The sequence below is a fragment of the Petaurus breviceps genome, unplaced genomic scaffold (assembly GCF_028583685.1).
Source record: "Petaurus breviceps papuanus isolate PSGF00001 unplaced genomic scaffold, PetGlider_PUasm1.0 126, whole genome shotgun sequence".
NCBI classification, from domain to species: domain Eukaryota; kingdom Metazoa; phylum Chordata; class Mammalia; order Diprotodontia; family Petauridae; genus Petaurus; species Petaurus breviceps.
The window spans coordinates 34,497,025-34,503,889 of NW_027185655.1; the positions used below are offsets into that span (position 1 = coordinate 34,497,025).

Here is a 6,865-nt window from a genome sequence, read left to right on the forward strand (position 1 = left end):
GGTGCTAAATATCGGAGCCCAGATTCGATCCCCAGGTCATCCTGACACTGGGGCCAGTGCTCTTACTCGCTGAGCCACCTGGCCGCCCCTAACAATGGGCGTTAAGTAACTTGCTCAAGGTTACATGGCCAGTTGTTTCTGGGTGGGTGCTAAGTGTCTGAGCCTGGATTCGATCCCCAGGTCATCCCAACACTGGAGCCAGTGCTCTTACTAGCTGTGCTACCTGGCCGTCCCAGACAGTAATATTCTTAAGGAATTATTTTCTTCAGTGAGCTTTTGGACCTCCTTTTTCATTTGACCAATTTTGATTTTCAAGGCATTCTTTTCCTCATTGGCTTTTTGGACCTCTTTTAACATTTGGTCGAGTCTGTTTTTTAAGAAATTATTTTCTTCAGTATTTTTTGTGTCTCTTTTACCGTGCTGTTGATTCATTTTCCATGATTTTCTTGTATCACTCATTTCTCTTCCTAATTTTTTCTCTACTCAAAATCCTCTTTGAGCTCTTCCATGGCCTGAGACCAATTCATATTTTTCTTGGAGGCTTGTAATGTAGGAGCTTTGACTTTGTTGTCATCTTCTGAATATGTTTTGGTCTTCCTTGTCACCATAGTAACTTTCTATAGTCAGAAGTTTTTGTTTTCAGTTGTTTGCTCATTTTCCCATCCTATTAATTGACTTTTAACTCTTTGTTAAAATGGAGCTCTGCTTCCAGGGAGGAGGCTGCACTAACCCAAGCTTCAGGGGTTTTGTTCGACTGTTTTCAGAAATACTCTTGGGGGCCTGTAAGTTTTCATTTCTTCCAAGCTGATATGATCTAAGGAGAGGTGTGCTTATTACTCTCCTGATCAGTTCTCTGGTCTGTGAGTGACCACAAGCACTCTTTTTTTTCTTTTTCCAATTTATTTATTTATTTTTAGTTTTCAACATTCATTTCCACAAGATTTTGAGTTACAAATTTTTCTCAATGTCTTTCCATTATCCCCACCCCCAAACAGCAAGCCTACTGAATACCACTTCCCCCAATCTGTTCTCTCTTATATCCTCCCCCACCTTACCCTAACTTTCTAGTAGGGCAAGATGGATTTCTCTACCCCAGTGCCTGTATATCTTATTTCCCAGTTGCCTGTAAAAAAATTTTTTTTAAACATTTGTTTTTAAAACTTTGAGCTCCAGAATTTTTCCCTTCTTCCCTCCTCACCCACACCCACTAGGAAGATAAGCAATTCAATATAGGCTGTATATGTGTAGTCATGCAAAACATTTCCATAGTAGTTATATTCTAATTATAGTTCCCTCCATCATATCCTGCCCCCCAGTTATTCTATTTTCTTCTTTGACCCTATCCCTTTTCAAAAGTGTTTGCTTGTAACTACCCCAATCTGCCCTCCCTCCTATCATCCCCACCCTCTTATCCCCTTCCCCCCTATTTTCCTGTAGGGTAGGATACCCCTATTGAGTGTGTATATTATTCCCTCCTTAAGCCAAATTCAATGAGAGTAAGGTTGCCCCATTCTCTTTCACCTTCCTGCTCTTCCCCTCCATTGTAATAGTTTTCTCTTGTCTTTTTTATGAGATAATTTACCCTGATCTCTCTCTCCCTTTCTCCTTCTCCCAATAAATTACTCTCTCACCTCTTAATTATTTTTAGATAACATCCCTTAAATATTCAATACATCCTGTGCCCTCTATGTATACATGTACATACATATGCCCACACTCATATATATATATATATATATATACACACATACTTCCTCCTATGTATACACACATTACATATGTATATATATATATATATATATATATATATATATATTCCCTTCAAACATCCTTATACTGAGAAAAGTCTTATGAGTTACAATTATCATTTTTCCATGTAGGAATATAAACAGTTCGACTTTAATGAGTTCCTTATGATTTCTTTTTCCTGTTTACTTTCTCATGCTTCTCTTGCTTCTTGTAGTTGAAAGTCAAATTTTCTGTTTAGATCTGGTTTTTTCATAAAGAATGTTTGAAAATCCTCTATTTCATTGAATGACCATAACTTCCCCTGAAATATTATACTCAGTTTTTCTGGGTAGGTGATTCTTGGTTTTAGTCCTAGTTCCTTTGACCTCTGGAATATCATATTCCAAGCCCTTCAATCCCTTAATGTAGAAGCTGCTAGGTCTTGTGTTTTCCTTATTGCATTTCCACAATACTCAAATTGTTTCTTCCTGACTGCTTACAGTATTATCTCCTTGACCTGGGAACTCTGGAATTTGGCTATAATATTCCTTAGGAGTGTTCTTTTGGGGATCTTTTTCAAGAGGTGATCAGTGAATTCTTTCAATTTCTATTTTTCCCTCTGGTTCTAGAATATCAGGGCAATTTTGTTTGATAATTTCTTGAAAGATGGTGTCTAGGCTCTTTTTTTATCATGGCTTTCAGGTAGTCCAGTAATTTTTAAATTATCTCTCCTGGATCTATTTTCCAGGTCAGTGGTCTTTCCAATGAGACATTTCACATTGCCTTCTAATTTTTCATTTGTTTAGATCTGTTTTATAGCATTTTGATTTCTCATAAAGTCTTTAGCTTCCGATTGCTCCAGTCTAATTTTGAAGGAATTATTCTCTTCAGTGAGGTTTTGAAATTCCTTTTCCATCTGGCAAATTCAGCTTTTTAAGGCATTTTTCTCCTTCTTTGGCTTTTTGGGCCTCTTTTGCCATTTGAGTTACTCTATTTTTTAAGGTGTTATTTTCTTCAGTGTATTTTTGGGTCTCCTTTAGCAGTCTGTTGAACTCACTTTTCATGATTTTCTTGCATCATTCTCATTTCTCTTCCCAATTTTTCCTCCACTTCTCTTACATGATTTTCAAAATCCTTCTTGAGCTCCTGCATGGCCTTCATATTTTCTTGGAAGCTTTTGATGCAGGAGTTCTGACTTTGCTGCTTTCCTCCTGCTCCATGCTTTGATCCTTTTTGTCCCCCCCAAAAAAGGATTCTACAGACTCTTTGTGCTTCCTCTGCTTGCTCATATTTTCAGCCAATTACTTGACTTTTAAGCTCTTTGCCACAGTATAACTCTGCTTCCAGAATGGAGAGAGCTTTGTTCCAAATCACTGGGGTTTTCACAATTGCCGGAGCTATTAGGAGGGTGCCCTCTCTACAGCCCCCACAAGCTCTGGCATACTGGCCACACAACCCAGGACCAGCACCCAAGACCACACTTCATATCTAAACAGGTTAAAGCAAGAGCAATTATCCTCTTAAAGGTTGCTTGGGCCCCTACAATCTGCAGGCCAGGAGCTCCTGACGCAACCATGTGGTGGCTGCACAGCCATGGCACCTCCACCTCTTCTCACCCTGGGGGGGAAGGGGCCAGACTGTGCTCTTCCATCCCCCTTCACTCCTCCCCTTCCAACAGAGTCTCACATGGACCTTTTACTTTGTCTTTGGCATTTATGATTTGAGAAGTCTGGAAACCACCACAGCTGCCGGTGATTCACTCTCCTGAAGTCTTCCCTGGCTGCCACTGGTCGGGGATGTCCTGAGGCCAGAACCACGGGGCTCATGCAGGACTGTGCTCGGCTCCCAGCTTGGTGCTTTAGATCCTTCCTGTTTCTCTGCCAGGCTGCCTTCAGAGGGAGATTTGCTTCTGTCTATCACTTTGTGGGTTCTGTAGCTCTAAAATTTGTTTAGAGTCATTTTTTTTACAGGTATTGGAAGTGATTGGGGCAGGGACTCAGGCCAAGGTTGTGCTTCTACTCAGCCATCTTGGCTCAGCCCCCCATGAGCACTCTTTTCTGCCCCAGACCTATGAGGAGGGTCCCCTCTCCACTGCTGCTGCTAGTTTTCCTCCTTACCCCAGGACTGCGACCCTAATCCAAGTCTGGGCAAAGCAACAGAGTCCTTCCTCAGTACTAGCAAAAAGACCCCTATAACTTCCTTCTGTCCAGTTGTTCAATCTCTTTACAGTCTGTGGGCTAAAAGCTCCAGAAGCTGCTGCCGCCACATTCACTACCAATTCAGTCACTCCCAAGGCCAGCTCCTAATTTTCTGGGGCTCAGACTGTGCTGGCACAGCCTGTACTGGACTGCACTCCACTCTCACCTAGGTGCAACAGACCCTTCTTGCTGACCTTCTATGTTGTCTTTGGCATCTCTGGGCTGAGAGGTCTGGTAATCACCACTGCTGCCACTGAGTCAGTTGTCCCAAGGCCTGCTCTGGGTTTGCTGGGGCCAGGTCTGGGCTGGTGCAGCCAGCTCTGGACTACCCTTCTCTCTCTCCCTGGTACAATAGACCTTTCCTGCCAAATCTCCAAGTTGTCTTGGGCTGGAAATTTGTTTCACTCTGTCTTTTTCTGGATTCTGCTGCTTTAGAATTTGTTTAAGAGTCCTTTTTTAAATGTACTGGGAGGGGTTTGGTGGAGAGTCCCTGCCTTTATTCCACCATCTTGTCTCCACCTCTAGTACAATAATATTCTACTACATTCATACACCACGATTTGTTCAGCCATTTCCTAGTTGATGAGCATCCCTTCAATTTCCAATTTTTTAGCCACCACAAAAAGAGCTGCTATAAATATTTTTGTATGTGTAGATTCTTTTTCTTTTTTTATGATCTCTTTGGGATACAGACCTAATAGTGATATTATGGAGTCAAAGGATATACACAGTCTGATTGTCCTTTGGGCATACAGTTATCGCTTCCACATCTGGGCAGTAGGAGCATAGCACCCCCCCAAAAAAAAAATCTGGAAAATCGATGTAAGATTTTTTGACTCTCCCTTCATGCTAGAAACAAGTGTATTTTTTTCTTTTATGGGGTGCTTACAGTATCTTATTATAAAAGTCGGGTTAAGTATTTGGTCAGAGGCTCTGTGTCACCTAATGGCCTTCACATGTCATCTACAGCCCCCACAAAATTCCCCAAAAATTCCTGTTTGATTTCTTATGCTGACCCACAGTATATTAAAACTGTGATGGGGTAAGTCAGGATGTGGAAGAGATAACTGTTGTTCCAAATTGCTCTCCAGAATGTTTTCATCAGTTCAGAACTCCCCCAACAATGCATTAGTGTCTGACTACTTTTCAAACACGGAATGTCCCAAAAATTTAGGGCATTTTTAAATTTTTCAAACTTAAAAGTACACTAAGACTTTTGGATCTTATCCTATATATGATGGAAAGGAATAAAAACAATCTCTTCACAATATTGTCATTAGCTATGTAGAGCTATGCAAAAATATACCACCTGAGGGTTAGGAAAGCCTGAAAGCAAATCCACATTAAAGTTAACTCTGCCTCTTAGACATTTTCAATGGAAGCCCAAGCACGTCTTCAACTCAGAGTTTCACAAGCCTGGTGCCTTCTGTGCCTGACCACACCAGCAGGGTCAGCACCAAACACCATATTACTTACTTGGTTATCAGATCACATGGAGTTTGTTTTCCCAGAGTATGTTTTCTCACTGATTGAGAGTAAGTTCACAACAAAAGACAGTATGTAGCATAGTGTTAAAATCTCTGGCTCTAGATTCAAAGGAACTAGATTCTAATATTGCCTCTGATGTTTAACTGCCCCATTGACTTGAGACAAGCAACTTAAACTACATGAATATTTTTCCTTTGGCTTGACTCCAGCTAACTTCTTCCTGGGTAATGGGGCTGTACAGTGAGGCCTCAGGTTACAGAGAGGCCTCAGGTTGATGCACTATGACCTTGTAAATTTTAAAAGATCAGAAGGAGCCATCCAGGGCACAATGACATGAAATGAGCACATGCTATTAGAAAAATGGTGCCAGTAGACTTGCTTGACATTGGCTTGTCAAAAAAAACCACGATATTGGTGAAGCACAATAAAGCAAGGTATGAATGTAACATGAGAGATAGATAGATGACAAGGAAGGGAAGGGAAGGGAAGGAAAGGGAAGGGAAGGGAAGGGAAGGGAAGGGAAGGGAAGGAATTTGGATTAAATGGTTTCTGAGCTTTCTTCTGGCTCTAAATCTGTGATCCTATAATTTTACCTGTGCGACCTGGGGCACATCACTTAAACTCCCTAAGGCCTCAGTTTTCTCATCTGTAAAATGAGACAGTGAAACTAGATGACCTCTCAGGTCCCGGAGCAGAAACAAGTTCTTTCCTTTGGGGGCCTTCCGTACCGTGTTTTATTGTAAATAAGCCCTCCCCGCCACTTTTAAACCTGCTTATTTCAATAGTATTGTGCTTCAGCCTGTGAACCGTGGTTTTAGCCAGCCCTTTCGTTAAGAATTCCTAGGGAGTGCCTTGTAACTTAGAGGCGAAAGCTCACCCTTACTCTAAATACCCCGCGCTAAAGTTAATCCCTCCTCCCTTTTCCCCCATCCCCTCCCGCCCCACTTTAATTTCAGCTCGAACTACAGCTCCCTGTGCCTTCTTCCCCCTGCTAACACCGCTCAGGATACAGATGGATTACTGCCGGCTTGAGCCGCATAACTCCGAGCCGGCTGCTTGTTTTTCATCTCCGCTATGATTGGTACCTCATATGGGGGAAGCAGGTGAAATACGATCACGTCCCATGGGAGCTGCCCTGCTCCTGGGCTTTGCGGGGAATCAGGGAGGACAACGTGAGCCTGAAGGGAAATTCAGCAGCGTTGAGGAGCCCCAAAGTAGACCTGATGCCAGAGGAGATAAATCAGCATGCCCGAGTCTGAGCCAAGGGCAGGCTGAGCAGCTGAGGCCAGCTAGACCCCTCGTGGCATTAAAAGGAATAGAAGACATTGGAGGGATGCTGGCCAACCTGGGAGAGACAAGAGAAAGAGAAGTACTTTTTCTTTCTTTCTTTCTTTCCTTCCTTCCTTCCTTCCTTCCTTCCTTCCTTCCTTCCTTCCTTCCTTCCTTCCTTC

General features: G+C 42.3%; 1 long non-coding RNA gene across 1 annotated transcript in view; it reads right to left on the reverse strand.

Moving 5' to 3' along the window:
* Nucleotides 1–6,724, reverse strand: part of LOC138169894 (uncharacterized) — a 47,409-nt gene extending 40,685 nt beyond the window's left edge. Inside the window, exon 1 of the long non-coding RNA XR_011170487.1 lies at nt 6,500–6,724. This is a non-coding gene — a long non-coding RNA (uncharacterized lncRNA). The remainder of the gene's footprint in view (nt 1–6,499) is intronic.
* Between the last annotated feature and the right edge of the window lie 141 nt (nt 6,725–6,865).